Genomic DNA, 15,467 nt, shown 5'->3' with positions numbered 1-15,467 from the left:
ACTGCACTACAATTATCTGCTACATGACTGCCAAACAACCACAAAAATGGCAGAAAACACATCTAATTACATATGCAAAAATCCAGCCAATCAGCATGACGGGTTTAGAGTTAGGGTGAATACTTAGCATTGATTGGACACTCTACTTGTCCAAAAAGATGGCTACTTAAGCTTATGGAGATTGTCATGACTAAGTAAAAAGCCACAGAATAAGTGTGTAGAAATATCTACGGTGCTAATGGGGAGAGGAGAGAGACCCCCTCCCCCGGGAGGCGGCTTCCCTGTAGAACAGCAATAGTACACCTTCCAGCTCTTCCAGGTGTTGGGAAATTGAGCCAGGCCTTTATTCTGACTGTCAGTTTGCAGCAGCAATGGATGGAGAATATCCTGATTTGCTGTACTGTACCTTATGAGGTATTTACCTATCTCTGGATGGGGGAGGGGGATTGCAGGTTGAACAGGATGGACATGCAGTGTGTCTCTTTTGATGCCTGCATTTCTGCGACATTTTGGGAAAATCCCTCAATGTTGAGACTCTATGCACACAGTGCAATTCAAGGCAAGTAGGTGTTGAGAAGAGAGGAAAAAAAAAAAAAAAAAAAAAACAGAAAAAACCGACAATTCCGAAGAATCTCAATATTGTAGGTGATGTCAGCATTATGCATACATGCCTATTGTCACTTTTATATGCTGTTGTCTCCCCTTTGTGGTCTGCACATACAGTAGGAGTCAGCTGCTAAGGGAGAGTTGGCTACAGAAACCCAAGATGGCAGCCCCCAGCCAAAATTGAGGCGAAATTGCATAGGTAGCAGACTGAGAGTGTCACAATAAAACTGACTTTAACTCTGGGAGATGCCTTACTAGATTTCTGCTGCCAGCCCGCTGGTTGCTAGGTAGCTTTACTGTGATGCTGCTCAGTGTTCCAACATATGCAAATTAATCTTACTTTTCTGTGGGGCTGGCAGCTAGAATTTCAGCAACAAACCTAAGGACTATGCAAGCTTATTGCATGAGCCCTATCTCGTATGGCTGCCGTAACAGTTGAATGGCTCCTTCTAGATTTATACTCATGCATGACAGCAAAAACCAAGGTTGTGTGCATGCACGGTTATCCAAAGTTGCATGGAAAAACAAGATGGGTGAAATGTCCCGTCTGAAAACATAGTCATTGGGTAGGGTTCCACATAGAGAGTCACTGCTAAAAACAGTAGGCCCTTGAAATAAAAAAGCAGCGCAGATGTAAGAACCCACAGAATAACTATTGTGGGCATATATACGGTGTATATGGTGAGGAGAGAGAGGGAGAGAGAGGGAGAGAAAGAGAGAGAGAAAGAAAGAGAGAGAGAGAGAGAGAGAGAGACAATGAGAGAGAGACAATGAGAGAGAGACAATGAGAGAGAGACAATGAGAGAGAGACAATGAGAGAGAGACAATGAGAGAGAGACAATGAGAGAGAGACAATGAGAGAGAGACAATGAGAGAGAGACAATGAATGAGAGACAATGAATGAAAGAGAATAAATGAGAGAGAGAATGAATGAATATAATAAATAAGAAAGACAAGCCAAATGAATCTTCATAATGCAGATGATGTCATCCTATAGGAGACTGCACTACAATTATCTGCTACATGACTGCCAAACAACCACAAAAATGGCAGAAAACACATCTAATTACATATGCAAAAATCCAGCCAATCAGCATGACGGGTTTAGAGTTAGGGTGAATACTTAGCATTGATTGGACACTCTACTTGTCCAAAAAGATGGCTACTTAAGCTTATGGAGATTGTCATGACTAAGTAAAAAGCCACAGAATAAGTGTGTAGAAATATCTACGGTGCTAATGGGGAGAGGAGAGAGACCCCCTCCCCCGGGAGGCGGCTTCCCTGTAGAACAGCAATAGTACACCTTCCAGCTCTTCCAGGTGTTGGGAAATTGAGCCAGGCCTTTATTCTGTCAGTTTGCAGCAGCAATGGATGGAGAATATCCTGATTTGCTGTACTGTACCTTATGAGGTATTTACCTATCTCTGGATGGGGGAGGGGGATTGCAGGTTGAACAGGATGGACATGCAGTGTGTCTCTTTTGATGCCTGCATTTCTGCGACATTTTGGGAAAATCCCTCAATGTTGAGACTCTATGCACACAGTGCAATTCAAGGCAAGTAGGTGTTGAGAAGAGGGGGAAAAAAAAAAAAAAACGGAAAAAAACGACAACTCCGAAGAATCTCAATATTGTAGGTGATGTCAGCATTATGCGTACATGCCTATTGTCACTTTTATATGCTGTTGTCTCCCCTTTGTGGTCTGCACATACAGTAGGAGTCAGCTGCTAAAGGAGAGTTGGCTACAGAAACCCAAGATGGCAGCCCCCAGCCAAAATTGAGGCGAAATTGCATAGGTAGCAGACTGAGAGTGTCACAATAAAACTGACTTTAACTCTGGGAGATGCCTTACTAGATTTCTGCTGCCAGCCCGCTGGTTGCTAGGTAGCTTTACTGTGATGCTGCTCAGTGTTCCAACATATGCAAATTAATCTTACTTTTCTGTGGGGCTGGCAGCTAGAATTTCAGCAACAAACCTAAGGACTATGCAAGCTTATTGCATGAGCCCTATCTCGTATGGCTGCCGTAACAGTTGAATGGCTCCTTCTAGATTTATACTCATGCATGACAGCAAAAACCAAGGTTGTGTGCATGCACGGTTATCCAAAGTTGCATGGAAAAACAAGATGGGTGAAATGTCCCGTCTGAAAACATAGTCATTGGGTAGGGTTCCACATAGAGAGTCACTGCTAAAAACAGTAGGCCCTTGAAATAAAAAAGCAGCGCAGATGTAAGAACCCACAGAATAACTATTGTGGGCATATACACGGTGTATATGGTGAGGAGAGGGAGAGAGAGGGAGAGAGAGGGAGAGAAAGAGAGAGAAAGAGAGAGAGAAAGAAAGAGAGAGAGAGAGAGAGAGAGACAATGAGAGAGAGACAATGAGAGAGAAACAATGAGAGAGAGACAATGAGAGAGAGACAATGAGAGAGAGACAATGAATGAGAGACAATGAATGAGAGACAATGAATGAGAGAGAATAAATGAGAGAGAGAATGAATGAATATAATAAATAAGAAAGACAAGCCAAATGAATCTTCATAATGCAGATGATGTCATCCTATAGGAGACTGCACTACAATTATCTGCTACATGACTGCCAAACAACCACAAAAATGGCAGAAAACACATCTAATTACATATGCAAAAATCCAGCCAATCAGCATGACGGGTTTAGAGTTAGGGTGAATACTTAGCATTGATTGGACACTCTACTTGTCCAAAAAGATGGCTACTTAAGCTTATGGAGATTGTCATGACTAAGTAAAAAGCCACAGAATAAGTGTGTAGAAATATCTACGGTGCTAATGGGGAGAGGAGAGAGACCCCCTCCCCCGGGAGGCGGCTTCCCTGTAGAACAGCAATAGTACACCTTCCAGCTCTTCCAGGTGTTGGGAAATTGAGCCAGGCCTTTATTCTGACTGTCAGTTTGCAGCAGCAATGGATGGAGAATATCCTGATTTGCTGTACTGTACCTTATGAGGTATTTACCTATCTCTGGATGGGGGAGGGGGATTGCAGGTTGAACAGGATGGACATGCAGTGTGTCTCTTTTGATGCCTGCATTTCTGCGACATTTTGGGAAAATCCCTCAATGTTGAGACTCTATGCACACAGTGCAATTCAAGGCAAGTAGGTGTTGAGAAGAGGGGAAAAAAAAAAAAAAGAACGGAAAAAAACGACAACTCCGAAGAATCTCAATATTGTAGGTGATGTCAGCATTATGCGTACATGCCTATTGTCACTTTTATATGCTGTTGTCTCCCCTTTGTGGTCTGCACATACAGTAGGAGTCAGCTGCTAAGGGAGAGTTGGCTACAGAAACCCAAGATGGCAGCCCCCAGCCAAAATTGAGGCGAAATTGCATAGGTAGAAGACTGAGAGTGTCACAATAAAACTGACTTTAACTCTGGGAGATGCCTTACTAGATTTCTGCTGCCAGCCCGCTGGTTGCTAGGTAGCTTTACTGTGATGCTGCTCAGTGTTCCAACATATGCAAATTAATCTTACTTTTCTGTGGGGCTGGCAGCTAGAATTTCAGCAACAAACCTAAGGACTATGCAAGCTTATTGCATGAGCCCTATCTCGTATGGCTGCCGTAACAGTTGAATGGCTCCTTCTAGATTTATACTCATGCATGACAGCAAAAACCAAGGTTGTGTGCATGCACGGTTATCCAAAGTTGCATGGAAAAACAAGATGGGTGAAATGTCCCGTCTGAAAACATAGTCATTGGGTAGGGTTCCACATAGAGAGTCACTGCTAAAAACAGTAGGCCCTTGAAATAAAAAAGCAGCGCAGATGTAAGAACCCACAGAATAACTATTGTGGGCATATATACGGTGTATATGGTGAGGAGAGGGAGAGAGAGGGAGAGAGAGGGAGAGAGAGAGAGGGAGAGAGAGGGAGAGAGAGGGAGAGAAAGAGAGAGAGAAAGAAAGAGAGAGAGAGAGAGAGACAATGAGAGAGAGACAATGAATGAGAGACAATGAATGAGAGACAATGAATGAGAGACAATGAATGAGAGACAATGAATGAGAGACAATGAATGAGAGACAATGAATGAGATAGAATAAATGAGAGAGAGAATGAATGAATATAATAAATAAGAAAGACAAGCCAAATGAATCTTCATAATGCAGATGATGTCATCCTATAGGAGACTGCACTACAATTATCGGTACTATTCCGTTATCGGGCCAGCAGCAGCGCATTTCAGCACCAGCTTTCGGGACAGCAGTTCAGTTCAGCAGCGGGAATTAAAATGACATCCGAGGACTGCTGGCCCGATGCTTGTGCCCAGTAGCCAGTACATCAATGACCCCCCCTCCATCTCCTCCTCCTTCCAGTGCTGCCCCCCAGCTCTCCTTACATCTACCCCGTACCCTCTCCCCGCCACATGACTAAGCCGATGCTGGCCCGATGATAGAGGCCGTGCTTGTGTGTAGTAGGCAGTACATCGATCGATGCCCTCATCCTCCTCTTCCTTCCAGTGCTGCCCCCCAGCTCTTCTTACATCTGCCCCGTACCCTCTCCCTGTAATAGGCCTCACCGTAAATCTTGAGCAATGAATGCTACTAGATAGCCGCCGGACGCTGCAGAAAGTTTGTCCCTCCGGCTCGCTGTAGCTCACCGTTCCTATAGTCGGCGTGTTTCTTGTCAGGGCCTGGATTGAGCCCCGGTGTCTTTCCTTTCGGTCTCGGTACTAGCGCTGAGGTGAGGCCTAGTCGTGTGGCGGGGAGAGGGTACGGGGAAGATGTAAGGAGAGCTGGGGGGCAGCACTGGCAGGAGGAGAAGGATGGGGGAGGGGGGTCATCGATGTACTGGTTACTGGGCACAAGCATCGGGCCAGCAGTCCTCGGATGTCATTGTAATTCCCGCTGCTGAACTGCTGTCCCGAAAGCTGCTGCTGAACTGCGCTGCTGCTGGCCCGATAACGGAATAGTACCCAATTATCTGCTACATGACTGCCAAACAACCACAAAAATGGCAGAAAACACATCTAATTACATATGCAAAAATCCAGCCAATCAGCATGACGGGTTTAGAGTTAGGGTGAATACTTAGCATTGATTGGACACTCTACTTGTCCAAAAAGATGGCTACTTAAGCTTATGGAGATTGTCATGACTAAGTAAAAAGCCACAGAATAAGTGTGTAGAAATATCTACGGTGCTAATGGGGAGAGGAGAGAGACCCCCTCCCCCGGGAGGCGGCTTCCCTGTAGAACAGCAATAGTACACCTTCCAGCTCTTCCAGGTGTTGGGAAATTGAGCCAGGCCTTTATTCTGACTGTCAGTTTGCAGCAGCAATGGATGGAGAATATCCTGATTTGCTGTACTGTACCTTATGAGGTATTTACCTATCTCTGGATGAGGGAGGGGGATTGCAGGTTGAACAGGATGGACATGCAGTGTGTCTCTTTTGATGCCTGCATTTCTGCGACATTTTGGGAAAATCCCTCAATGTTGAGACTCTATGCACACAGTTCAATTCAAGGCAAGTAGGTGTTGAGAAGAGGGAAAAAAAAAAAACAAAAAAACGGAAAATACCAACAACTCCGAAGAATCTCAATATTGTAGGTGATGTCAGCATTATGCGTACATGCCTATTGTCACTTTTATATGCTGTTGTCTCCTCTTTGCGGTCTGCACATACAGTAGGAGTCAGCTGCTAAGGGAGAGTTGGCTACAGAAACCCAAGATGGCAGCCCCCAGCCAAAATTGAGGCGAAATTGCATAGGTAGAAGACTGAGAGTGTCACAATAAAACTGACTTTAACTCTGGGAGATGCCTTACTAGATTTCTGCTGCCAGCCCGCTGGTTGCTAGGTAGCTTTACTGTGATGCTGCTCAGTGTTCCAACATATGCAAATTAATCTTACTTTTCTGTGGGGCTGGCAGCTAGAATTTCAGCAACAAACCTAAGGACTATGCAAGCTTATTGCATGAGCCCTATCTCGTATGGCTGCCGTAACAGTTGAATGGCTCCTTCTAGATTTATACTCATGCATGACAGCAAAAACCAAGGTTGTGTGCATGCACGGTTATCCAAAGTTGCATGGAAAAACAAGATGGGTGAAATGTCCCGTCTGAAAACATAGTCATTGGGTAGGGTTCCACATAGAGAGTCACTGCTAAAAACAGTAGGCCCTTGAAATAAAAAAGCAGCGCAGATGTAAGAACCCACAGAATAACTATTGTGGGCATATACACGGTGTATATGGTGAGGAGAGGGAGAGAGAGGGAGAGAAAGAGAGAGAGAAAGAAAGAGAGAGAGAGAGAGAGAGAGAGAGAGAGACAATGAGAGAGAGACAATGAGAGAGAGACAATGAGAGAGAGACAATGAGAGAGAGACAATGAGAGAGAGACAATGAATGAGAGACAATGAATGAGAGAGAATAAATGAGAGAGAGAATGAATGAATATAATAAATAAGAAAGACAAGCCAAATGAATCTTCATAATGCAGATGATGTCATCCTATAGGAGACTGCACTACAATTATCTGCTACATGACTGCCAAACAACCACAAAAATGGCAGAAAACACATCTAATTACATATGCAAAAATCCAGCCAATCAGCATGACGGGTTTAGAGTTAGGGTGAATACTTAGCATTGATTGGACACTCTACTTGTCCAAAAAGATGGCTACTTAAGCTTATGGAGATTGTCATGACTAAGTAAAAAGCCACAGAATAAGTGTGTAGAAATATCTACGGTGCTAATGGGGAGAGGAGAGAGACCCCCTCCCCCGGGAGGCGGCTTCCCTGTAGAACAGCAATAGTACACCTTCCAGCTCTTCCAGGTGTTGGGAAATTGAGCCAGGCCTTTATTCTGACTGTCAGTTTGCAGCAGCAATGGATGGAGAATATCCTGATTTGCTGTACTGTACCTTATGAGGTATTTACCTATCTCTGGATGGGGGAGGGGGATTGCAGGTTGAACAGGATGGACATGCAGTGTGTCTCTTTTGATGCCTGCATTTCTGCGACATTTTGGGAAAATCCCTCAATGTTGAGACTCTATGCACACAGTTCAATTCAAGGCAAGTAGGTGTTGAGAAGAGGGAAAAAAAAAAAAAAAAACGGAAAAAACCAACAACTCCGAAGAATCTCAATATTGTAGGTGATGTCAGCATCATGCGTACATGCCTATTGTCACTTTTATATGCTGTTGTCTCCTCTTTGCAGTCTGCACATACAGTAGGAGTCAGCTGCTAAGGGAGAGTTGGCTACAGAAACCCAAGATGGCAGCCCCCAGCCAAAATTGAGGCGAAATTGCATAGGTAGAAGACTGAGAGTGTCACAATAAAACTGACTTTAACTCTGGGAGATGCCTTACTAGATTTCTGCTGCCAGCCCGCTGGTTGCTAGGTAGCTTTACTGTGATGCTGCTCAGTGTTCCAACATATGCAAATTAATCTTACTTTTCTGTGGGGCTGGCAGCTAGAATTTCAGCAACAAACCTAAGGACTATGCAAGCTTATTGCATGAGCCCTATCTCGTATGGCTGCCGTAACAGTTGAATGGCTCCTTCTAGATTTATACTCATGCATGACAGCAAAAACCAAGGTTGTGTGCATGCACGGTTATCCAAAGTTGCATGGAAAAACAAGATGGGTGAAATGTCCCGTCTGAAAACATAGTCATTGGGTAGGGTTCCACATAGAGAGTCACTGCTAAAAACAGTAGGCCCTTGAAATAAAAAAGCAGCGCAGATGTAAGAACCCACAGAATAACTATTGTGGGCATATACACGGTGTATATGGTGAGGAGAGGGAGAGAGAGGGAGAGAGAGGGAGAGAGAGGGAGAGAAAGAGAGAGAGAAAGAAAGAGAGAGAGAGAGAGAGACAATGAGAGAGAGACAATGAGAGAGAAACAATGAGAGAGAGACAATGAGAGAGAGACAATGAGAGAGAGACAATGAATGAGAGACAATGAATGAGAGAGAATAAATGAGAGAGAGAATGAATGAATATAATAAATAAGAAAGACAAGCCAAATGAATCTTCATAATGCAGATGATGTCATCCTATAGGAGACTGCACTACAATTATCTGCTACATGACTGCCAAACAACCACAAAAATGGCAGAAAACACATCTAATTACATATGCAAAAATCCAGCCAATCAGCATGACGGGTTTAGAGTTAGGGTGAATACTTAGCATTGATTGGACACTCTACTTGTCCAAAAAGATGGCTACTTAAGCTTATGGAGATTGTCATGACTAAGTAAAAAGCCACAGAATAAGTGTGTAGAAATATCTACGGTGCTAATGGGGAGAGGAGAGAGACCCCCTCCCCCGGGAGGCGGCTTCCCTGTAGAACAGCAATAGTACACCTTCCAGCTCTTCCAGGTGTTGGGAAATTGAGCCAGGCCTTTATTCTGACTGTCAGTTTGCAGCAGCAATGGATGGAGAATATCCTGATTTGCTGTACTGTACCTTATGAGGTATTTACCTATCTCTGGATGGGGGAGGGGGATTGCAGGTTGAACAGGATGGACATGCAGTGTGTCTCTTTTGATGCCTGCATTTCTGCGACATTTTGGGAAAATCCCTCAATGTGAGACTCTATGCACACAGTGCAATTCAAGGCAAGTAGGTGTTGAGAAGAGGGGAAAAAAAAAAAAGAACGGAAAAAAACAACAACTCCGAAGAATCTCAATATTGTAGGTGATGTCAGCATTATGCGTACATGCCTATTGTCACTTTTATATGCTGTTTTTGATTGAAAATGCGTTTATTCACAATCAGTCGTCAAGCAAAAGTATTTACAAAGTACTGCGTCGCAGCGCATTTGATACACAGCTTACAATACTTGCACAAATAAATAAATAAATAAATAGAAATACTTTTCCCATACTTAATGGGGCAGGGCGAAGCAGAGACCCAGAAGAAGTCTCCTGAGTGCTCTGCCTCGTCCTACCTCATACCAGTACTTCCTAGCCCCACAGCATGCATGCATTCAACAACTAGCTATCTGACATGTGGAGGAGGGGGGGAGGGGAGTAAACACAGTGCCCGAAGCTTTATTGAAGAACACACAAACACGAGGGAGCAACACAATGTCTATTCTAACTAACACAATAGCACTGCCCGAGCACCCGAGCCAGCTTGGGGGAGGGAGGGGAGGGAAGGGAGGGGGGAGAGAGAGGGAAGACTGGCTCAGAGCTCTGACAATGCAACTATACCAAATGCAAAGACAAAAATGGCAAAGTCCCAAAATGGAGGAAACAATCGAAGAAAAAGGCTTCTCAGTCTTCTTCTTCGTCTTCGCCTCTCAGGCTGTCCAGGATGGTGTAGTCCCGCAGCAAGCTGTGGATGAGCCTGCAGCAGTCCTGAAAGGTGACTTGTTCCCTCCTGAGAACAAGCCGGTTTCTGGCGAACCAGATAGCGTCTTTGAAACAGTTGAGGATCCTCCAGGCCTTCTCGCAGTCTGTCTCTCGGTGGGTCCCCGGGAAGAGTCCATAAAAAACAGAATGGTAAGAAAGCTGGTTCCGGGGGACCGAGTCCTGCAAATCATCCTCCAGGGCATCCAACAGGCCCTGAGCAAACGGGCAGGCCCAGAAAAGATGGTGGGTGGTCTCCTCTTTGAAGGGACATCTGGGGCAGTAGCGCGTCTTGCTCAGGTTGCGGGCATGCATGAACGACCTCACCGCCAAACCTCCCTGCACGGCCATCCACGACATATCCTTGTGCCCGTTGGTCAGCTGGGCCGAAGAGATGTTCTTCCAAACGACCTCCGCGGTTCCAGCCGGCAGCCCTGGGATCTCCTCCATGATGTCCTTAGCTCGGATGAGCTTATGGACGGTCTTGGGTTTCCAGAGGTCAGGCTTGAGCTCCTCCAGCTGGTGCTCCCTCACGAACCGGGTGACGTCTTGGTAGTGCCAAGGGACGGTCCAGTTGTAAGGGACGGAGCTGTTCCACTTGTCCCATCCTAGGCGACGCCACAGGGGTAACAGGAACAAGCGGGACATGGCTCGGCCTGCCGATTCCGTTCCAGTCCTCAGGGTTCTGCGGACACAATCACAAACAAAGGTTAGTCTCAACAGAGTGGGGATGTCGGGGACACCCTTACCTCCTTTGGACGGATCCTTGTACATGACGGCCCGCTTCACCCTGTCCATCTTGGAGCCCCAGATGAAGTGGAAGACGATCCTGTAGATGGCTTTAACCACGGTGTTGAGAGGTGGCCAGGCCTGCGCGGTGTAGAGGAGCACAGGCAGGATCTCATTCCGCAGGACCAGTGTCTTCCCTTCCAGCGAAAGCTGTCTGAGGCTCCACAGTCCAATCCTCTGGTTGCATTTGGCCAAACGCTCGTTCCAGGACTTCAGGGCCGCTCCCTCCTTTCCGAACCAGACTCCCAGGATCTTGATGAAGTCCGGTTGCACTGTGAAAGGAAGGGGAGAGGATGAAGCCAGACGCCAGTCTCCGAAGAGCATGACCTCTGACTTGGCACAGTTGACTTTTGCCCCCGAAGCCCGGCCGAACTTCTCGCAGGTCTGGACGAGCGCTGAGACCGATGATCTGTCGGAACAGAAGACGGTGACGTCGTCCATGTACAGCGAGCACTTGACCACGTGGTTGCCAGGTCCCGGTGCGGTGATCCCTCTAATCCCTGCATTCTGCCGGATAGACTCCGCGAAGAGTTCTATAACACAAACAAAAAGAAGGGGTGAAAGAGGGCAGCCTTGTCTGACCCCGGAGAGGACCGGAAAGGGGTCAGTCTTCCAGCCGTTCACCATCACCGAGCTGTGAATGTCAAAGTACATTAGGTCGACATACTTACAGAACCCCGCACCCAGACCGAGTCTGCGGAGAGCCTTAGCCATGAAGGCGTGAGAGACACGATCGAAGGCCTTCTCCTGATCAAGACTGACCAGGGCCGCGTGTGCACGGCGGTCTCCGATGTAGTGCAATGTGTCTCTCACCATGGCTAGGCTGTCCGCAATCCTACGGCCAGGAATGCCGCAGGTTTGGTCGGGGTGGATGATCCTGTCGATGACAACCTTCAGTCTCGTCGCCAGCACCTTGGCCAGGATCTTGTAGTCCACGTTGAGGAGAGAGATGGGTCGCCAATTCTTCAGCTCGCACCTGTCGCCCTTCCGCTTGTACAGGATCGTGACCAGACCTTCCCTCAGCGACGGCGGCATGGCACCCTCCACCACCATCTCCTCGTAAAGGTCCTTCAGGTCCGGGCAAATGAGGTCGCCCAGCGCTACGTAGAGCTCCGCTGGGAGACCGTCACTGCCCGGGGTCCTTCCGGTCCTAAAGGATTTAGCGGCAGAGAGCACCTCTTCCGCCGTCAGAGGGTCATCGAGCCCCTCGGCACCTGCAGGATCAAGGGTGTTAGTGATACCTGACAGGAACTCCTCGGCGGCGTCATCATCGATGGGCCTTTGGGAGTAGAGGTCGCGGTAGTAGTCGTGGACGACTCCCATCACTTCCTGCTTCCCCCGTCGGATGTTGCCGTCCTCATCCTTCATCTCTGTCACAGGCGTGTGGCCGGCGTGGAGTTTCCTGAAAAAGAACGAGTTACATTTCTCACCCTTCTCCAGTGTCTCCACTTTGGAACGGAAGATGACGTGCTGGGCCTCCTCCTCGAAGTGCCTTTTCAGGTCCCTCTTGGCCTCGGCGAGCATGTCCCTGACGTCCCAGCCGCAGCGATCGAGGTCCATCAGTGAGTTGAGCTCGCGCTGCATCCCCTTGAGGTCCCTCTTGCGCTGTGACGCCTGCTGGCGTCCCTTGACCTGGAAGAAATGACGGATTTGGAGTTTAACATGTTCCCACCATTCCCAGACAGTCCTGAAAAAGAAGCGGTCGTTACGCCAACACAAGTACGCATCTCTAAGCTCCGCCAGCGACCCCTCATTTTCCAGCAGTGCGCAGTTCAACTTCCAGGAACCTGGGCCAGGAGGAAAACCGTGGCCCAGAGTACCCTCGAAGAGAATGCCCCTGTGGTCAGAGAAGAAGCAGGGGATCATAGAGTGCCTTACCTGGGTGACCGATCGAGAGGTGAACACAAAGTCAAACCTGGAGCGCTGCGAGCCATCCGGGCGGCACCAGGTATAATTAACTGATGCCGGCCCCATGGAACCCACAGCGTCCCGAAGAGAGGCTTCGGCCACCATCTCGATCAGTAGCTTTGACGTGACGTCCAGCTTCGCAGATGTCGAGGAGCTTCGTCCGTCCGCTTCGACAGGGCAGTTGAAATCCCCGGCCAATACCACTGCTCTGGTGGTGACGAGCTGAGTGCGCAGGATCTGGAAAAGCTCCAGTCGCTCGGCCTTCATGGGGGAAGCGTACACGTTGATGAGCCTGAGAGGCTCGCCCGCCCAGGTGCCGTCGATGACCGCAAGACGGCCAACGACGAGCTCCTGGACGGATTCAACAGTGAAGGCGTTCCCCCTAATGAGGACAGCAATACCTGCGGACTTACAGTCGCCCCCACCAAACCAGTAGGACGGGCCGTGGCTCCACTCCCTGCACAGGTGATGGTATGACCTGGAAGAAGGAAGGGAACACTCCTGCAACATAATAACATTAATGTTAGGGATAGCAGCAAAAAATGCAAGCGTCGTCTGTCGTCTCCTCTTCTCTCTCACACTTCGCACGTTGATGGAAAGAAGGTTAATTCCTGCCATAGTGAAAAGGTAAAAGGGTTAAGTTAACAATCAGAACGATACATGCAAGTTACCGCTCCCATCATCGATGTCTGGGCCCAACTCCGGTGTCCCGAGGCTGAGGCCGCTTCCGTAGATGTCTTCCTCCAGATCCTTGATCACTAGGGCCATCTGGCTGGGAGGTCCTTCCCCCTCTAAGACGGCGACGATGTCTGGGTCCATCTCCGTGGCGGAGTCGTCCACCAGCTCGTCGACCCTCTTCTCCAGTTCGGTGACCTCAGGGATAGGATCTCTCTGGACGTCCACCTCGATGGCGTCCTCTGAGGCCTCTATGGCGATCTTCTTGGAAGAGTCGTCATCTGAGTCCTCCCTGTCCTTCCTCTTCTTGGGCTGCTTGGGCGGCTCTGAGGAGACAAGAGATCGACAAGGGAGGGGGGGGAACTCCTCCATAGACAATACCGAGGTAGCTGGAGGAAGGACTGTTAGTGCTACCTCGGGGGAAGGGCGGGTGGGGGGTTGGGTGTTACCAGGGGTGTCCACCGAGGTTGTGGAGACTATAGGGGTGGAAACCTCGGTGGGGGTGGAGGTAGGGAGGGGTGCCGATTTCTTACCCTTGGCCTTTCCCTTTTTCTTCTCCTTCTCCGGTCCTGGTTTCTTCTCCTTAGTGGCCGCCTGGGCTCTAGCCTGGGTCCCGGAGGGACCGGCCCGAGCCGCTGGGGCCTTGGCGTTTCCGGCTGGGGCTTTTGAGGCCTTCGCCGGTCCCGCCTTGGCCCCGGCAGAAACCACGGTGGAGGGGGGTTCCTTGGCCACGGAAGCCCAGGATCGGGTGCGCATCTTGCAAGCCTTGTAGACATGGTCCGCCATGCCGCACAGGTTGCAGGTCTTGGCCGTGGGGCAGTCCTTTGTGGCGTGGCCCTCCACTCGACACATCCTGCAGGCGTCAGCTTTGCAGTCTTTTACCTGGTGGCCCTCCTTTCCGCAGCGCCGGCAGGCCTTCGGTAGGTCGGGGTACCAGATGAGACCACTGCTGTTACCTAAGGAAAATGTTTGAGGGAGATGCCTTACCTCGCCGTCCCTTCGCAGTTTGACGACCACCGACCATTTCCCAGTCCAGTAGCCCGTCTTGTTCAGGATGCGAGTGGGATCCCGCAGCACTGTGCAAAAACGAGCCAGGAACCGGGCGATGTCTCCGGGTGGGGTGTGCGGGTTCCTCATCGTCACCGTCACCCTCCTCTCATCCATCTGGACAGGGCAGCTGCCCAGGAAGGCCTTGAAGGGGGAGCCCGGTGCCGCTGACTTGACCGCCTCCCAGTACCGGCGGCAGATCTCCATACTTGCAAAGGTGACGTAGAATAAGCCCGTCACAAAGCTCTGGACGCTGAGGGTCTGGCAGGGGGAGAAGCCCTGGTCTGCCAGCATGGTCCGGCAGAAGACCTCCTCGCTCAGGTCCGGGAGCCTCCCGTCCACCTCCCTAAGCTTGAGCACCACGGTCTGCTTCATCCAGGGCTCCAGTGAAGGAGGTCCCTGTTTCCGCAGACCGGGTACACCAGGCCCGGGGAGAGCTTCAGGGCTGGCGTCTCCGGTTGCCGTCTTCCGTCCGACGTCTTCTTGAGGAGCAGCAGCGGTGGTTGCCACGACGTCCCCTGAAGTCGCCATCTTCGTCCTCTTCGTCGTCTTCTTCTCCAGCAGTGTTCTAGCTCAGTTGCTTCTTCAGCTGCTCTCTCTTGCTCCTCGTCGTCCGAAGTGTTCTATCACTCGTAGACAAGGGGCTCGCGTTCTCGGCCCCGAACTGGTGGGATACAAGGTTTCTCTGGAATCAGAATAAATTCTGATAAGAACAGATACTACACTTGATCTTAGCCATAAGGCCGAGAAGAGATGCTGTTGTCTCCCCTTTGTGGTCTGCACATACAGTAGGAGTCAGCTGCTAAGGGAGAGTTGGCTACAGAAACCCAAGATGGCAGCCCCCAGCCAAAATTGAGGCGAAATTGCATAGGTAGAAGACTGAGAGTGTCACAATAAAACTGACTTTAACTCTGGGAGATGCCTTACTAGATTTCTGCTGCCAGCCCGCTGGTTGCTAGGTAGCTTTACTGTGATGCTGCTCAGTGTTCCAACATATGCAAATTAATCTTACTTTTCTGTGGGGCTGGCAGCTAGAATTTCAGCAACAAACCTAAGGACTATGCAAGCTTATTGCATGAGCCCTATCTCGTATGGCTGCCGTAACAG

The 15,467-nt window shown here is 49.0% G+C and overlaps 1 pseudogene; it reads right to left on the bottom strand.

Annotated features, from left to right (window-relative positions):
* Positions 1–15,022: 15,022 nt before the first annotated feature.
* LOC142214701 (U2 spliceosomal RNA) lies at positions 15,023–15,115 on the bottom strand (annotated as a pseudogene).
* Positions 15,116–15,467: the final 352 nt, after the last annotated feature.

This window comes from Leptodactylus fuscus, chromosome 7, assembly GCF_031893055.1.
Source record: "Leptodactylus fuscus isolate aLepFus1 chromosome 7, aLepFus1.hap2, whole genome shotgun sequence".
Classification (NCBI taxonomy): Eukaryota; Metazoa; Chordata; class Amphibia; order Anura; family Leptodactylidae; genus Leptodactylus; species Leptodactylus fuscus.
This window is presented reverse-complemented; position numbering and strand designations above follow the sequence as displayed.